Here is a 19,922-nt window from a genome sequence, read left to right as displayed (position 1 = left end):
ACATTAAGTGGTGAATGAATAACTGACTAATTTTCAAAAATTAATGTGCATAAATTATGCAAACAGTGAAATCTGGATGACAACTATTTTAATTTTTTGTAACCATTGGGGCTTTAACCTCAGTCTGCAAAGACTTGAGTTCCGCACAGATGCTATCCTAGAATGGAGGTGATGTTTTCGCATAATTTATGCACATGGCGTCTGCATCATGTCATAGGGTTAGTGTGCTCCTTTCGTTAAATTTATTATTGTTATTCCTGACTGCAAACTTCCTGACTGGTGAGCAGCAGGGCAGGAGCAATGTGTTTGTGTGGCAAACGACACTAGCTACAACGGTTTGTGCAGCAAGTGCTGTGATGGAACTCGATCTGTTCCCCACTGCCTTGTCAAGTTTGGGGATTCGATCTGAATGTGTGTATTTATATATATATATATATATATATATATATATATATATATATATATATATATATATATATATTTGTGTGTGCATGTGTATATGTATCAGTGGGGTATGCTTACACACTGTAAGCAATAACAAACCGTGCTTCCCCATTCTCGGGTTGCTCATCTGCAGTGAACACAAAGCTGCACTTATTTGTGGATATTTTCATTGATGGACGATTTCCAATGGTTCTGTGATTTTTCCCGGTGTATCTATCGGCTTTGATGTCCATTGGCACGCAAAATTTCAGTTTTTTACGCCATCTGGAAGATACTGAACATTAATATCAGTCGGTCAGTGAGTGCTTTGAATGAGCTTTATATGTTAGACTAGTGAGGTATGCTTACACATTACAAGCAATAATGAACCATGCTTCCTCATTGTCTCGGGTTTCTCACCTGCAGTAAGCACAATAAGGCTGCACTTATTTTCGAATATTTTCATTCACGGATGCTTTCCGATGGTTCTGTTATTTATCCCGGTGTATCAGCTTTGCCGTCACTCGGCACATGACATTTCAGCTTTCTTTATCACCCAGAAGGTACCGAACATTAATATCATTGAGTCAGTGGTTAGAATTATATATTGTTGCGAATTCGCGCCCGCCGGCATGCGAACGGCCACATGACTCGAATCGCGGCACGTCGCCCACCGGACGGATAATTCTGTCATGACCCTCCGGGAACTATCGCCCGGAGCAGGTCACGGGTGGGCCTTTCGACCTCACCACAATCGTGCCAATCGGCCACCCGCGTAGGATAGGGTTGTTCGCCAAACTCGACCTACCTAAGTACCCACGCGGATGGTAGACCGGGCGATCGTACCTCGCCGCAGGCCGACTCTGGACACGAACCGCTTAAGCGGTCCGTTCCGTGCTATCGGGATAACCGAGCGGTGTTATCGTCGGCCTCGACGGTTCCGATTAATTATCTGGCGTTTTAAGCCCACTACAAACGACCCTTTACGTGAAGCAAGATGGAGATTCAATTAAAGAAAAGACGAAGCGAAACGGGAAAACAGTTCAACATAATGCACATTTATTCCGCGGCACACGGAGAGCACACATATACAGCCAAACAGAACGCACATATATCAAATGCAACAAAAGAAACAATGACACAGAGATACTACCGACTACGCGTACACATGGCAGCACTTATACGGTTTTACTTCACAGATGGCGCCGACACACATTTACTCAAAAGCAAAGGAAAGAAGCCACCCTCATAGGCAAGGGGGCAGATGCCAATGCGTATGCCAATGTGTGCGCGGGACCTGAAGGAGCGGTCAGGTCGACGAGACCGGGGGGGTCCTACCCGCGTCCTCGTGACGAGCCACAAATGTGGCTGCGCGGCGGTGCCCCGACTTCGTGCTCCTTCGCGGGTTTCGTTGGCACCGCTTGGAGTGGGTTGGGAACGGGGCCCCCTTATTGCACTATCTCAGCGCGGGGGAAAGGGGGGGTGGAAATTGTTGATGCCCTGGGGGAAGGAGAATGGTTGGCTGGCTTGGGTCCCGCGATGAGCGATCCCACCGCGACCTCGTCGCCGACCGCCATCTTCCCTGCCTCGGGCCCGAGCTCCTTGGACTCTTCCCCCAATTCTCCTCAGCCGACTGCAGAAAACCACCTTGACGCCTACGCCTCCCGACTCCACTCCGCTCTCTAACCCGACTTGACTGCCTCGCAACAACTCCAACCAAAAACTAACTCTCTGCATAACAACTCTCTGCGCAACAACTCCTCTCATTCGCCTCGCACTCACCGTTTTATAGGCCGCCAGGAGAAAACAATATGCAAATTTCCGGATCAGGATCTCCTCAAGGGCGGAGCCACGCTCGCCGATTGTATGGAGGAAAAGGGGCGTGAATATCCCCTGATCCTAGAATTTGCATATCTCGATTCCAGACAGATGCGCCTGGAGGCGGGGCCAAGCCGCCCCGCGCTTCCCAATTGGACGGATCAGAAGTGGGCGTGTAGCATTCCTGATCCGAATTCTCCTCGGAAAGGCTGCTATTTGCACTCGCGGCTCGGCGCGTATCTTGTACGAGCCCAGGACAGCCCGACGCTCGGTGCTCACAGGTGGTGCAGGAATGGCCATAGAAGGAGAGAGGTGAAGGTGGTGGAGGATTTACGGCGGTGGCTGATGGCCATGGTGCCGTTTGGAATGGCGGTGATGCGATGTTTGCGGGGGCGAGTTGTGACTCTAAAAGTAGTGGCTGTTGGCATTGTTGTTGTCTGAGGGTTGGAGCGTGGTTGCAGTTGGTGACGATGGCTGGCGTGGTGGTTAAGGTGGTTGCGGTTGAGACGTGGTTGGTTCAAAATAAAAGATAGAACAGAAAAACGGCTATCTCAAAGCGTCGCAGCCCGAATGAATCGCATTTATTCCCTCTAAACAATGGGTTTGGGGCGAACTACACATGCACTAAAGAGATACCTCACCTACGGAACCTGAATGGTGGTTTGCGAATTTCCACAACCGTAACAATATAGTATATGTATGTATATATACATATATATATATATATATATATATATATATATATATATATATATATATATATATATATATATATATATATATATATATACACATATACTGTATAGATATATATTGTTGCGGGCCAGAGTTCAGTGGCGAGAACGACCACTAGGTGGGGAAAGCTATACCGTCTCCACCAGACTCCCCGGAATTGTAGGCCGTCACTCCGGATAATTCCGTGACGTGGCGGGTCGCTGAACCGACCGTGGTCGCCAATATTTCAACCGCGTAGCGTAAGGTCTTTTTGGCTAGAACCAATTTATCTAATTAACTATGCGATTTCCATTACCGGGGAAACCACGCCCTCGGCTCGTCTTGCTCGAACCGGGTCACTCTACCGACTGAGGTGGAGTTCCAACTACCGACTACCAACTCCGGTTCGGGTGCAGCCGAGCGGAAACTGCCAAAGCCGTGCCGGCTGGGATGAACGGATTATCGGGTATAAAACCCCGTCTAAACTCAGATCCGAACCATGCTGGACCAATGCAAGAAGGGACGGAAACAGACTGGGAACATTTCTGTGATGATTTATTTACAGTAAATGAAGACACAAAGCAAGACATATGTGAATATGCAAGCAAGGAATGTTTACAATGATCCAAAAACACTTATTCAGTTCTACTTACAAGACGGGCCCACACGCAGACAGACACACAAATGATAATAAACCCAGAGTTCTTTATTGGACCCTATCAGCCGAGGAGAGAGATGAGCTGGGGGTCAGAGTCCAGCTGGGTACCTGACCATCGGAGGAAGGGGGTGCTCTGCGTTGCGGCACCTGACAAAGGTCGTTGGTTTGGTCCCCAGTCGCACGTGTGGGACTCGTGGTTCGTGGCGGAGCTCAGGTGGTGAATAGCAGGGTCCACCGGGGGGGGGGTCGCTCTTTCCTTTCCTTATAGAGGGCCAGCAGAGACAGGTTCGTCGCCTTCACGACCTTCTGCTCAACCCTCCGCTTCAAAAGAATTGCACGCTCAACAACAACCCCATCAAAAACCTCTGGACAACCTTCGTAACAACCCCTTTGTAACAACCTCCAAAAATCACCTTTGCCTCAGAGAGTGCTCGGGAATTTATGGACCTCCCTCAACGGGGCGGGGCTCGCTCGAACAGACGTCACTCCCCGCCCTGATTGGGCAGGCTCCCATGGACTCGCCCTTCCTGGGCGGGATTTTGTCCTCTGCCGGGAAACCCCACCCACTCTTCCACGCGGGTTCGTACTTGTCGAGCAACAGTATCAATGTTGCAAAGGTCGGCGTGAAAGAGTTACAACGTTTGTGGGAGCCGAGAGATGGGAACCGTGAGATCCCGCCTCAGCATGTCAGGTTGCGAGAAGGCAGCCGGTTGGCGGTGGATCATGACAGGGGATGGGATGGTTGTTAGATGTAATAACCTAACAAAAAGAAATTTATTCTCCCACTCGACAAAAGGAAGGGGATCTGACTACACACATACTTAACGACATAACTGACTTTTAGGACATCTGTATGTTGAATGCAAATGGTTTCCAGATCCGTAACACTACCCCCCTTTTTTATAGACTCTTCCCGAGTCATTAATTTTCGTGTGGCATGCAGGTATAACTTTTCCCCAAGTATGCTTTACCTACGGATCCCTGAGTGCGACATGTGGAATACATGTCCCAAAAATAAATAACCTAGTGCATTGCGTAATTAAACTAGCAGACTCACTCGGACAACTTAACTACATTGCCGGCACTAAACAAACAACAGGTGGGTTAAAATTATGTACATTCCTAATATTTACACCACCCATGGCTCAGGACCTGTGATTTAAGGAGAGAAAACACAGCAAAGTTAACATTTGTGGGTGAGTGCACAGCAGGTGTTGATGGTCAGACGTCTTTAGGGCCTTCAAAGGTCCCTTGTTTGTCATTGAATTCTTCTTCTTTTTTTATTTTCTTTTTTTTATTTCAGCTGCTGGAGGCAACTCACCCTAACACGGCAGGCCATACGCCATCTCACAGGCCATTTGAACTGGTCTTTATGCAACAAGATCTCCGGGCTGCTCAGTGCAGTCCCCGGTCCATTTGAACTGACCTTCATGCAACAACAAGGAGATATCTGGGCTGGTCAAATGCATTCCCCGGTAATGCAGCTGCCTGCAGGGCAGTCCTTGCAAAACACTTTTAGAGATGGTCCTGGAGCACATGGTGAGAGTGAATGACAATGCAAACAAAGGCATGAACAGGTATGGAGGCAAGGCAAAGGCAGGCAAAGCATGGCATGGCAAACGCAGACCAGAAAAGATGCAGTACAAGAGGAGGTCGGCACACGAAGCTGGCTGGCCTCGGTCTGGTCTCGTGAGGTTGTGGAGGGAGTGCGGTGGTGCCGGCCGGTCTGAAAACGGGCTCGGACCTACCCTACGGTCTCCCCCCAACCTATCGCCTTTGCCTGTCCTTGTTCATACTCACCCCCATTAGTTTGCAACAACAAAACAACAACGAAATTTAGACTATTTTATTTTATCTCTTTTTTTTATTTTATTTTTATAATTACGTATGTCCTGAGCCCCATTATCGTCTTTTTTTGGCTAACCTGTCCTGACCGTCTATCCCCAATCCCTAAGATCCTTTTGGAGTGGATTGAGGAAGAGACTAGTGAATCTGTCTCGAGGCCCAATGCAGTCTCAGAATAACTCCCTCAGATTTCAGCAATCTCCCAAGATGAGTCCAGCAGCCCACGAACAGCGAAGGGATGGATGATGTGAAGGGGTACACATTTCCTATCTATACTAGCATTTATTAAACGTTTATCTATCCCCGGGGCTTTGCAACACGCCTGTCTTTTTAAACTATCGGTTCGAGAAACCATGATTCCCGTCACCTGTGTTGGTGTACGTTATTAATTTGTGCCTGGCCCACAAATTTTCTCTCGTGCTCTTGTACAATTTCGTGGCTGGGCAGCATGGCTCAATTGGCAGGGATACCCATCTGCCGAACTCGAACTATAACACCCCCAGGTCGCTGAGGCTGTCTCCGAGCCTACCTACTCTGTATGAACATGGGGGATGCCCTTCCTGGCATCTTCCTTGTCGATGCCCCCCGTGGCATTTTGGTGTTCCGGGTCCCGTTTCCGTGGGCTGCCTGTGCCCATTACACTAACTTGATCCCTTGGACCTATGGCCTACTCTGCCCGACTACTCCGGTGCCCGGGGGGCCCTCTACTCGGTGCGCACATTTCACCAGCCATTATCCTAGCCAGTCAATAGACTCCTGCACCCTTCAAAAGGTTTTGTGCCTTCACCCAACACCAACAACAAAACGACATCGGTTTGGTTAATTTAGCTAACCCACTAACTAACATTACACCAACCCCGGGTTCCCTTGGGTGGGATTCACTCCTCCCCCCAATAATTCGTTCGCACTATACATTCCACATTCACTCCACTCACACTCGGGCCCGCTGACCCACATTCATTCATTATGTTTCTTTCTTCTCTTTTTTTTTTTTAAACACACTCTAATACTGACATTCTGCGCGCTACATCCCCCTCACTATCTCGTGCTCCCCGTCATCCCTTACTTAAATGCACGTTCCATTTAACTGTACATAGCTAATCTACGTCCCCACTACATTTACCATGTCTGTCCAAGTCTCCAATCCATTTCTAAATTATACACTGAAATTTCTCTAACTGATTTTACCAGCCCCCATGGAGGACTATTCATGCTCCCATGAGGCTGGTCTAACTAACGCTAAACCCTTCCACTAACTAGTGCTCCTTTGCCCACGACGAGGATATTCGCTACATCCTGGCCGGGGATCGGGTACTCGTGCGAAGGCTCAGTAGGCCTTGCATCACCAGGGCGGCGGTTTGAAACTCGTTCGTCCCCTTCCTTCAGGCGATAATTGGAAGCATAACGTCGCCCCGTCGATCGCATTACACGTCCGCTTCCGAGCCATCCACCATGTGAGCTGTGCGTTTGTCACCTGGCCTTCCTGCTGCACGATCCCTGCCGACGTCACTCACACACGGGCCCGGCGGCGAAGCTTGCCACACAGACGGAACCGGCTGTATCATCCCCGGGACTCATTCCATGCATCCCGCGAATTCCACTCGCTGCGCGCAGCACGTCGGCCCCTGTACACGTGCTCACATGGGGACACGTGCTTTCCAAATTCACACAATCGCCGCCATTTTAGCCGTCCACCTGGTGGTTTCGTACCAATCACGGGACGTTTCAACGCCGGCTCCCGATCACGGAGTCGTGCGCACCTGGGCCGTTCGCAAAACACGGAACGGACCTCGCATGTAGCGTCCCGCGAAGCCGGCGCGGTTTCCAAAATAGCTCCGTCCGTTACACGACCCACGTCTCCCGTCTGAGTCGGTCCATGTCCCATCTCCTCACATGCACTCACACATGCCATATAATTTGCACCACTCACACGTTTTAACACACACTCTGGGACATTCACATCGGGGGCTCGTGTTAGCCCAAAAGATATCGGGGGCTCGTGTTAGCCCAAAAGATATCGGGGGCTCGTGTTAGCCCAAAAGATATCGGGGGCTCGTGTTAGCCCAAAAGATATCGGGGGCTCGTGTTAGCCCAAAAGATATCGGGGGCTCGTGTTAGCCCAAAAGATATCGGGGGCTCGTGTTAGCCCAAAAGATATCGGGGGCTCGTGTTAGCCCAAAAGATATCGGGGGCTCGTGTTAGCCCAAAAGATCCCAGGGTTTCTATACCCCCCAAGCTCGGCACATCATGCCCTTTCACATCATGCAACGGCTCCACCTCGTACGGTCTTACCGGGCTCACCTTGTCACGGTCCGCCTCGAGGGAGCACATCGTCTCCCCTTGTTCTTGCAGGAGGTAAATCCGACCCTCGCATTGGGTCCCAATACATTCCCCAAGCTCAACCTCAATGTCCCCTTCCAGTTCTATGTGTGTGCTCCTCTTTAGTTCCGTGCAATTCGACTTTCTCTTCTAATTCTTGCGTTTCTGTTATTATTTCTAAATCCTGCATCTCCCTTATTATCCCCGTCATCCCCTGTCTGAGTTTATCGGTTTCTCCCCCAATTATCGTGACGTCACTAGTCGCCTCGACCTCACCCGTCATCGTCGCGGTCCTAACAACATCCACACTCCCCCTTGACTTGGTTGTTTCCCCACCTGGTGTACTGGTCCCATCCGCCATTTTCTGATTCATGGTCTGTATTTCACTTTTTACCTTTACCAACTCCGCCTTCATTTCCTCCTGACCCGCCTTCAGCGTTTGCATATTCCAACCCATGCATTCTTCCATCTTTTGCATATTCCCCTTCATTTCTTGGGCATTCGCATACATTCGGTTTTCCATGTTTTGCATATTTCCATTTATTCTGTTTTCCATGTTTTGCATCATGTTTTTCATGTTCCCGAGTACTTCCACCAACTGGCTCATGTCAAGTGGCCTTGACGGAGCCTCATGCATCGCCGCTGCCACCCCCAATGCTACCTCTGGGTTTGATTGCAGGGGTGTGTCTTCCTGCAAGGTGTCATCCTGAGCCATGGATGATTCTAACGTTAATTCCGAACCCACCTGTACCAGTCCGTCTTGGTCCGCCATGGTCCGTGCCGAGAATGAAATAAAATTTAAATCCTGCTCTTAATTTGGAGGGAAAGGGGGGGGTTGTCAAACACACCCCTAGTCCGAATCCCGTAAATGGAGGCGGAGGGGTTCGATTCCCACTCCTGAACACCAAACTGTTGCGGGCCGGGGGTTGGTGGCAAGAATGACCACTAGGTGGGAAAAGCTACGTCGTCTCCACCAGACTCCCCGGAATTGTAGGCCTGATCTGGATATTGCTCCGGATAATTCCGTGACGCGGCGCATCGCTGAACTGAACTGAAATGAAAAGAAAAATTGAATATTTCTATTGCCAGCATGACACTAAAAAGAATCGCCTCTAATTTTAATTATCACATAGAAGTGACGTTTTTAGCTCTGCCACCAGAGGTGGACCGAGGTTATGTTTTCACCCCTGTTTGTCTATTTGTTTGTGAGCACGATATCTCAAAATGTTGTGGACGGGTTTGGACAAAACTTGGTGGACAGGTTGGGTGTGTTACAAGGCCCAATTGATTAGATTTTGGTGGCGATTCAGATCTGGATCTAAAAAGGAGATATTTAACATGATTCTTCACCATTTAGAGATGGGGTCAAATATGATATATAGCACTTAAAAACGTTATGGATGGATTATGACAAAACTAGGTGGATGAGTTGGGTAAGTTTCAAGACCAAGCCATTTAGATTTTGGTTCAGGTCTGGCTCCAGATCAGGGCTTTCACTGGGATACAAAACGTAAACTGTTCAGTTTGGCGGAGGATTGCGCTCTACCGAATGCCATTCCAGTTTACAATGGAATGACGTCATGCATGCACAGATGCACGTCCAAATGATGCTCGGCAAGACGGATCACAATATGATGAGAAACATGGAGAAAAGTCAGCAAACAATAACTGCAGTTTGGTCATAATGTGCTGAACAATACCACCTGAGAAAGGAGAACAATACGAAGCAAAGCTTAACTCTACAAGGGACTTACATTCGATGCCTGATCATATGCATTGACGTCTGGGTGGAGTTCAGACCTTGTAAGTTGGCCAAGCTTGACTCGAGGATTGATGAATACTTGGTCAACATGCCATTATTTTCAAGAATGAAAGCAGTCAAATTTAAAACTTATTTGTTCGTATATTTTCACATGCAGTAATGATATGTATCCTTTATTTTTGGATTTTTCTTCAAGTTGTGAAAAAATAACATTGATCATAGATTTACAACTATAGACAGCCAGGCATGCACTAACTTGAACCTTTTTTTCAATCAGATATTTACGGGGGATTATTAGAATTTTCAAATGATGGGATCCATTTATGTAGCGGTACCCTTGTACTTGGAGAAACGGGTACTGGAAAATATCAACCTTCCTCCATTTCAGCCTCACTACAAATACCAATTTACATTGGCACTGACAACAACATGATAGTTCATGTAATAATTATCACGGTCAGTGTTAATAAGATTGCGTTGAATTGATTCTGAACTATGATTGATGAGTGGTGCTGAGGTGTCGTCCACCAGACGGTGGTCTCCTTGGGTTAACCTGAGGCGGTCCCTTCGGGTGGGTGCCTGGAATGTCCTATCCCTAAGAGAGGATGATCACCTGTCTCTGTTGTCATCTGAGCTCAAGCGTTTGGACATCGGGATTGCAGCTCTCTCTGAGGTTCGGAGACTGGATTGCGGCGAGATCATGGTGGGTGGTTACACCTACTATTGGTCTGGTCGCTCTGATGGTTACCATACCCAAGGAGTTGCTGTAGCTGTGTCCAATAAGCTGACCCCAATGATAATTGAGGTAACACCGGTCAACGAGCGTATTATGAGATTAAGGATTCGTCACTCCTTAGGTGTCATTTCCCTGGTCTCTGTTTATGCTCTGACTGAGGCGAGTGATCTCACCGTGAAGGATGCATTCTACGCCACGCTCGAGTCTGTGGTTGATCAGTGCCCCAGACGAGATACACTTCTAGTCTTGGGGGATTTCAATGCATCGACTGGAACTGATAGGGACGGTTATGAGGTGTGTGTTGGTCTCCATGGGTCAGGAACTCTGAACCAGAATAGCACTAAGTTCCTTGACTTTGCAAGAAGTCATGGACTTCGGGTGGCTGGTTCATGGTTTCAGCGCCCACAAGCTCATCGCTGGACTTGGTATTCCAACGCTGGCGGTGTGGCAAAGGAGATTGACCATGTCCTCATTGACGGTCGTTGGAGGATGATCCAGAACTGCAGGGTCTACCTGAGTGCTCAGTTCCTCAATACTGACCACAGGCTTGTTGCAGCAACTCTAAAGCTGCACCTTAAATCCTGGAGAATGCTACCATCCCAGCCTAGGCTGGATGTTGGCAAGCTCAGGGATGAGAGAGTAGCTGAGGAGTTTGCGAACAGGCTGAGTGGACACTTGGGGGGTCTGGGTGCTTTGGGGGGTCCTGAAGAGTTGTGGAGCGCCTTCAAGACCACCGTCCTTGATGTTGCCGGTGGATGTCTTGGAACTCACCGCAGGGCAAAGAAGAATTTTGTCTCTCAAGGGACACTAGATACCATTGACCAGAGTCGCAGGGCCAGGCTGAATGGCAGAGCTGAGCTGTTCAGGGAGCTGAGGCGTAAAACTGTACGTGCACTGAGGGTGGACAAGGAGGCCTATGTGCGAGGAATCTGTGAGGGGGTAGAGCATCACCTGTGGACAGGTGATTCTCGTCCCGCTTACAGGGGAATTCGCGCATTGCGTTCATCCAAGCCCATCCCTCGGAGCACTGCAGCTCGAGCGGAGAGTGGTAGGCTCTTGACAGAGGAGTCTGAAGTGAAGGCCCGCTCGGCCGGTTACTTTGAGCGGTTGTACCAGGCTGATCCCCCAGCTGTCGAGTTGGATGTCATGGGTGTTACAATCCCTGTTACTGACCCTCGAATCAACTGTGGTCCACCTTCGCTTGTGGAAACACGGGCTGCGGTGAACCAGTTGAAACGGGGCAACGCTCCAGGGAACTGTGGCATCCATGCTGAACTTCTCAAGGCTGGTGGAAATGCTGCACTCGTGTCGTTGCATGCAGTTTTGTGCTCTGCCTGGAACACAGGCATCATCCCAACTGACTGGAAGAGGGGCCTGGTTATTCCTCTCTGGAAAGGGAAGGGTGATCGCCAAGACTGCAACAACTACCGAGGGGTAACGCTGCTCTCAGTGCCGGGCAAGGTCTTTGCTCATGATAATTTTTGATAGGGTTCGCCACCATCTGCTTGAGCACCAGCGTCCAGAGCAGTCAGGCTTTACACCAAAGAGGTCAACGATTGACCGTATCCTTGCCCTTCGTGTCCTCACCGAACGCAGGCGAGAGTTTCGGCAGGGGCTGCTTGCAGCCTATGTTGATCTCTGTAAAGTGTTCGATTCAGTGAATCGGGATGTCCTCTGGAGGATTCTTGGTCTTCGTGGGGTGCCACCAAAACTGATCGATCTGATATCTGAACTCTACTCTGGTACTGAGAGTGCTGTGAAGTGTGGTGGTACCATCTCTGACTTATTTCCAGTTGTTACTGGAGTTCGTCAGGGATGTGTACTGGCCCCCACACTTTTCAACACTTGTATGGACTGGATTTTAGGGAGGATGTCGGAGAGATCGAGCTGCGGTGCATCGTTTGGGAATGTCAAGATCTCGGACCTTGATTTTGCAGATGATGCAGTCATCTTTGCGGAGACTTTAGACATCCTTTTGGGGGCACTCGAGGTGCTGAATGAGGAGTCGGAGCCGCTGGGATTACGGGTTTCTTTGGTCAAAACTAAGATCCAGGCTTTCGGTGACATCTTGGATGCTGCTGTCCTGTCTGTGCCTGTTTGTGGTGAGGATGTTGAGGTCGTGGAGAGATTCACTTACCTTGGCAGTGATATTCATGTCTCTGCTGGCTGCGAGTCAGAGGTCAATATACGTCTGGGTCGGGCCTGGGGAGTCATGGATTCACTCGATCATGGGGTGTGGCGCTGCCGGTACCTGTGCGGGAGGACGAAAGTCCGAGTCTTCAGGTCCTTGGTACTTCCAGTCTTGCTATATGGATGTGAGACTTGGACTCTGACCAAGGATCTGAGACGGAGACTTGATTCCTTTGGTACCAGGTCTCTTCGGAGAATCCTTGGCAATCTCTGGTCAGATTTTCTGTCCAACGAGCGGTTGCTGAGAGAAACTCGGATGAGATTTGTTACCTGCATTGTCCGTGAGCGTCAGTTGCGGCTGTGTGGACATGTGGCTCGTTTTCCTGACGCTGATCCTGCTCACCAGATTCTCTCAGCAAGGGAGTCTCATGAGTGGAGGAGGCCAGTGGGCCGACCACATGCCTCGTGGTTGCAGCAGGTCAGGTCAGGTCAGGTATGGGAGCATGTGCCAGAACAGCACGTCGCTGCGTCCACTTTCTGCCGGTACTCCAGGGGCCTCCGTCTGGCCATCCCCCAGGCAGATGCCAGGCCCATCCCCATCTCCTTGAGATGATGGTCAACCTGTTGCAACCATGAGGCACGTGGTCGACCCACTGGCCTCCTCCACTCATGAGACTCCCTCGCTGAGAGAATCTGGTGAGCAGGATCAGAGTCAGGAAAACGAGCCACATGTCCATACAGCCACAACTGACTCACGGACTATGCAGGTAACAAATCTCATCCGAGTCTCTCAGCAACTGCTCGTTGGACACAAAATCCGACCAGCGATAGCCAAGGATTCTCCGAAGAGACCTGGTACCAAAGGAATTAAGTCTCCGTCTCAGATCCTTGGTCAGAGTCCAAGTCTCGCACCCATAGAGCAAGACTGGAAGTACCAAGGACCTGAAGACTCGGACTTTCATCCTCCCGCACACGTACCCGCAGCGCCACACCGCATGATCCAGTGAATCCATGACTCCCCAGGCACAACCCAGACGTCTATTGACCTCTGACTCGCAGCCAGCAGAGACATGAATATCACTGCCAAGGTAAGTGAATCTCTCCACGACCTCAACATCCTCACCACAAACAGACACAGACAGGACAGCAGCATCCAAGATGTCACGGAAAGCCTGGATCTTAGTTTTGACCCAAGAAACCCGTAATCCCAACGGCTCCGACTCCTCATTCAGCACCTCGAGGGCCCCCAAGAGGATGTCTAAAGTCTCCGCAAAGATGACTGCATCATCTGCAAAGTCAAGGTCCGAGATCTTGACATTCCCAAATGACGCACCGCAAATTGATCTCTCCGACATCCTCCCTAGAATCCAGTCCATACAAGTGCTGAAAAGTGTGGGGGCAAGTACACATCCCTGACGAACTCCAGTAACAACTGGAAATAAGTCAGAGATGGTACCACCACACTTCACAGCACTCTCAGTACCAGAGTAGAGTTCAGACATCAAATCGATCAGTTTTGGTGGCACCCCACGAAGACCAAGAATCCTCCAGAGGACATCCCGATTCACTGAATCGAACGCTTTACAGAGATCAACATAGGCTGCAAGCAGCCCCTGCCGAAACTCTCGTCTGCGTTCGGTGAGGACACGAAGTGCAAGGATACGGTCAATCATTGACCTCTTTGGTGTAAAGCCTGACTGCTCTGGACACTGGTGCTCAAGCAGATGGTGGCGAACCCTATCGAGAATTATCCGAGCAAAGACCTTGCCCAGCACTGAGAGCAGCGTCACCCCTCGGTAGTTGTTGCAGTCTTGGCGATCACCCTTCCCTTTCCAGAGAGGGACAACAAGGCCCCTCTTCCAGTCAGTTGGGATGATGCCTGTGTTCCAGGCAGAGCACAAAACTGCATGCAACGACACGAGTGCAGCATTTCCACCAGCCTTGAGAAGTTCGGCATGGATGCCACAGATCCCTGGAGCTTTGCCCCGTTTCAACTGGTTCACCGCAGCCCGTGTTTCCACAAGCGTAGGTGGACCACAGTTGATTCGAGGGTCAGCAACAGGGATTGTAACACCCTTGACGTCCAACTCGACAGCTGGGGGATCAGCCTGTTACAACCGCTCAAAGTAACCGGCCGAGCGGGCCTTCACTTCAGACTCCTCTGTCAAGAGCCTACCACTCTCCGCTCGAGCTGCAGTGCTCCGAGGGATGGGCTTGGATGAACGCAATGCGCGAATTCCCCTGTAAGCGGGACGAGAATCACCTGTCCACAGGTGATGCTCTACCCCCTCACAGATTCCTCGCACATAGGCCTCCTTGTCCACCCTCAGTGCACGTACAGTTTTACGCCTCAGCTCCCTGAACAGCTCAGCTCTGCCATTCAGCCTGGCCCTGCGACTCTGGTCAATGGTATCCAGTGTCCCTTGAGAGACAAAATTCTTCTTTGCCCTGCAGTGAGCTCCAAGGCATCCACCGGCAACATCAAGGACGGTGGTCTTGAAGGCGCTCCACAACTCTTCAGGACCCCCCAAAGTACCCAGACCCCCCAAGTGTCCACTCAGCCTGTTCGCAAACTCCTCAGCTACTCTCTCATCCCTGAGCTTGGCAACATCCAGCCTCGGCTGGGATGGTACCATTCTCCAGGATTTAAGGTGCAGCTTTAGAGTTGCTACAACAAGCCTGTGGTCAGTATTGAGGAACTGAGCACTCCGGTAGACCCTGCAGTTCTGGATCATCCTCCAATGACCGTCAATGAGGACATGGTCAATCTCCTTTGCCACACCGCCAGCGTTGGAATACCAAGTCCAGCGATGAGCTTGTGGGTGCTGAAACCATGAACCAGCCACCCTAAGTCCATGACTTCTTGCAAAGTCAAGGAACTTAGTGCCATTCTGGTTCATAGTTCCTGACCCATGGGGACCAACACACACCTCATAACCATCCCTATCAGTTCCAGTCGATGCATTGAAATCCCCCAAGACTAGAAGTGTATCTCGTCTGGGGCACTGATCAACCACAGACTCGAGTGTGGCGTAGAATGCATCCTTCACGGTGAGATCACTCGCCTCAGTCGGAGCATAAACAGAGACCAGGGAAATGACACCTAAGGAGTTGCAGCAGGTTGACCATCATCTCAAGGAGATGGGGATGGGCCTGGCATCTGCCTGGGGGATGGCCAGACGAAGGCCCCTGGAGTACCGGCGGAAAGTGTACGCAGCGACGCGCTGTTCTGGCACATGCTCCCATACCTGATTGATGCAATGCGAGATCCACTGAGAGATTTTGACTTCAACAGTAAAATATGCAAACCACAAAAATCACCATGACTGCTAAGTTCCCAATTTTCCTTATTGCTTGTAACCATCTTCATCTTTTCCCAGCAGTGGATGGCTATGAAAGGAGAGTCGTACAGCAGTAGTTGTTGTTCATCTTTCGGCTGCTCCCGTTAGGGGTCGCCACAGCGGATCATCCGTTATGATCCGCATACTGATTTGGCACAGGTTTTACGCCGGATGCCCTTCCTGACGCAACCCTGGTCGCCTCTTACGACACAGGGATCAGGATTTGGGTTTCGCCATGATTCCGGGCTGCTTTACACCCTGCCCATTGCAGAGCCCCCGTCCTCAAGCGATCCTCCAACCCAAGCCTCCGAGTCGCCGGATTACAGGCGCACGCCACTACGCCCGGATAGTCGTACAGCAGTAGATGGCAATGAAATCAGATTGTGCACGTACAATAACTACACGTGATATCACACTTTTTTGGAGTTGAGCATTTACTGGAAGAGGCTCGGACTGGATATCTCTCATGTGGTTCAGCCTTGGTCCAAGAAGTTAGGTTACTTGCTTAAAAAAAAAAAAAAATATATATATATATATATATATATATATATATATATATATATATATATATATATATATATATATATATATATATATATATATATATATATATATATATATAGAAGTCATCATGGTAATCTGGATATATTTATAAAAATGTGAGATTAATATGGTCCTCGGGCAACAAAAAAATGCCCACGTAAAGTGGCATAACTAAAATAAGGACTTGTGAAACTCGCCAACAATGCTGGACTTGTATATCTGTCTTCTGAAAAGTAAAGTAAGTTTCCAAGCTGTCATGAACTATAGTTTTCCTCTCTGGCAATAAAGACACCAATGACCGAATGGCTTGTCATACATCTGTTATGATGCACCGTTAGAGACTCACCGTTCATAAAGCCACCATAGAGGTTCATAAAGAGGGCCTTGATAAGATGCTCGGGGCCTGTGACCGGTGATGTTAGGGGGCCTGTTGAGTAATTTTGGAGAATTTGAAGCTTGACCATGGTATATTTAGGAGGGCCTAACACACTTAAAAAAAATACAACCGAATTGTCCACAGAACAGCATGATAAACACTCCCTGTAAAGGACAGCATCCTCTATGATACAAATCACTTCTGCAAGCGATGCATCATGTGACAGTTTCAGTTGTATTACATTCCACTGGAATTCAAACTTGTGCTGGACAGTACATTCCCAATGAGCTGCCCTGCCATCCTTCAGCTCTTTCATGGGGCATTCTGTTCTTGCGTATGGCAGCTTAGCTTCCGGATAGCTATCATTTCTTAGGAGCGCGGCTGTGCCACTGATGCTGTGGCCCTCTAGCAATACACTGGTACTCATTTCGCCAACCTCGGAAGGATGATCATTAGGACCATACTCTGTACAGAGCATCGGTGCTGCCGAAGCAGTCTCCTTAGCTATTGAGCACAATCCTGGACAAGTAACCACTCCAACACAGGTTACTCAAATGGCTCAATCATCCCAGCAAGCTAGTACTCATTCTGCTAATCTCAGAAAGATGACAGGCTGAGTCAACCCCACCTGCTATTAATTCAATGGCCAAGCAGGATTTGAACTCAGGATCCTAAGATCATAAGCCAGCCACCCTAACCATGAAGCCAACACCAAGCTTTTTCATTGAGCATTGAAAAAGTTAGACAAATGAGATAATATGTATATGTTCCCTTTCAAGGAACTTAAACACAGGAGACCATTAGCTCCCATCAAAGCCAGCGCAATGGTTGACAACCCATTGTTGTTTGCGCATGATCTATCTTATTTAAATGCTGAGTATCAAGCACTGAAGCAGCACGTACTATTTCAAATGTCTTTGGTACATGACACGGTCAGATTCGAAGCGCCGACCTCCCAAACTCACCATTGACACGAACAATTAAGTCTGGTTAAATACTAATACTCCCAATAGTCCAAACCACCCTTTCAATGTTTATATTTTTCAATACACTGTATAAGTATGTATTTTTTATCATTTGTAGAACTTTTGAATGACCCAAGTATCATTGAAGATGTATTTTTAGCCTGTGCGGGAGACGGGGTTTTGCAATCGTGTGCATGTGCGTGCGTGTGTGCGTGTGTGTTTTCTTGTTTGTTTGTTTTTTAACGTTTGATTTTTAACAAAGCTTTATGATGAGAATACAGAGAAGACAAATTAATAATCAGGTCAAAGGTCAACATTACATGAAATTGTCAATTTTCATCCAATTGACCTGAAATTGTAAGTATTTGCATCATGGGTCATTGATTTGGTTCACCAATCAATAGCTAGAAGCAGATTGTTTCGTTTTTTTTTTAGATCAAAAGGTCAAAGGTCAAGGTTTTTGATCAAAAGATTTAAAAAAAGAAAGATTTTTCGATCAAAAGGTCAAAGGTCAAGATTAAATTTGAACTGGGTTTGCATATTGTGTCACTTAATTGGTTCACCAATAAAATGCTGGAAGGCGATTGTTTCGAGGTCAAAAGGTCAAAGGTCAAGGGCACAAAATTGTCAATTTCCATGTTATTGACTTGAAATTTGAGCAGGGTTTGCATATTGGGTCAATGGAGCCTATTGCTTTTGAGGTCAAAAGGTCACGGTTGCCTAAAATCTTCAAAAAAAAATTTGTATATGTTTTAGCACTTTTCGTCATGTTTAGCATATGAAAGAACAAGTCTGGATACAAAGCGGATTTGGAAGAGCTTTGCCTTTTCAGATGCTTTCTAGATATTTTATTTTATTCTGTATTCGGTGAAATTATTGATCACATAATCTCAAAGCCATCCGAATATCACGAAGATAACTTGTCATGTGACTTTTAATCTGTAAATAGGAAATCCACTGAATACCAACTTTTTAATGAGCACTTAAGTAATGTACCAAACCAGCCTCCACAACAGCGGTTATGTACTCAGAAGGATTCTTGTGCAAATGAGAAAAGGTATTTTTAAGTAATTGTGGGGAATTTCAAGCTTGACCATGGTATCTTCAGACGGACCGAACACAATTGAAAAATACAACCACATTGGAGCCAGAACTCCAGGCTATCCGTGTATCACTTGATGGCATAAATCACCGCATCACCTTGACATCTCACACGTCGATTCATTATAATGCCAAACACAAACTGCACCTCTGCACGTCAGAGACTACAACCTTTCTGAATAACAACGACAGTGTTGATTTAGCTCATCAACTCATCTCAATGTCATTCAAGCGTCTCTGAGACAAGCTTGACGGTTGACTTTGGTACTGACTACGGTAACCTAAGATATTGAATTAAAAGAGACAAATATGTCAATTTAATTTATATACACACTGATGTCCTCTACGGATTGCAGATTCCAGATTGTCACATCATCATCCACTATAATGGTAAACATAGTGCTGAAAATTATTTCGGAATTCCTTCTCTACTTTCAAAAATGTTACATTTGCAAGTGTTCTTAAGTTCAAATTTATTTGATGGAATAAATAAGAGATATACAGGTGTGGTTGATCCCAGAATTTTTTTCAGTTACCAAGACACCTTTTTTTAAGAGAATCAACTCTTCCCCACCACCCACCCCCTCCAAACCCCATCTCCTTTCCTTCAAACCTTCTGTCATGTCCATGTTGCTGCTGCCTATAGGGATTTGGGGAGTGTACGATTTTGATTCCTTCTTACGTTCTGAACAACCAAAGTTGGTTGTTTCAACATTGACTTGTGTAAACAGAAAATAATGCTTTGCCTTGTGGATACCGACGATATTCAGCCACCGTCGGATGTTTCAGTCTGTTATAACTGCTAACGATGGAACAACATTTGCATGATGATTAAATCAATGTTTGCTCAACATTAGCTTTCCACTTTGTCCTAACATAGCTGTGCAGCTTGGTTGTCTGTGAGTTATCCAGTTTTGGGTAGATTTCCCAACTCATAAACTAGAACAATACTTGGTAGAGCTTTTATACCTCCACCAGGTTGAACAGTTTGTGTTTTATTCCACTGATAGGTCAGATTTGCAACCGGACTTGAACCAAAATCTAATCGGCTTTGGCCCTATCTCTCGATTTTAGAAATTAGGCCTATGTTTGGGCTTTTGACCATAAAAATTATAATTGGTGGTTGAATTAATTGACCTGATATAAAAATCCTGTTCAAATTTCAAATCAATCGGATGAAAATTGAGGATT

At 47.8% G+C, this 19,922-nt stretch overlaps 1 protein-coding gene across 2 annotated transcripts in view; it reads left to right on the top strand.

Moving 5' to 3' along the window:
* Positions 1-19,922, top strand: part of LOC147026320 (LIM/homeobox protein Lhx3-like) — a 165,597-nt gene that overhangs the window by 117,465 nt on the left and 28,210 nt on the right. The window lies entirely within an intron of this gene.

The sequence above is a fragment of the Eptatretus burgeri genome, chromosome 5 (genome assembly GCF_056783735.1).
Source record: "Eptatretus burgeri isolate ZD-2024b chromosome 5, Ebu_testis_v1, whole genome shotgun sequence".
Lineage (NCBI taxonomy): Eukaryota > Metazoa > Chordata > Myxini > Myxiniformes > Myxinidae > Eptatretus > Eptatretus burgeri.
This window is presented reverse-complemented; position numbering and strand designations above follow the sequence as displayed.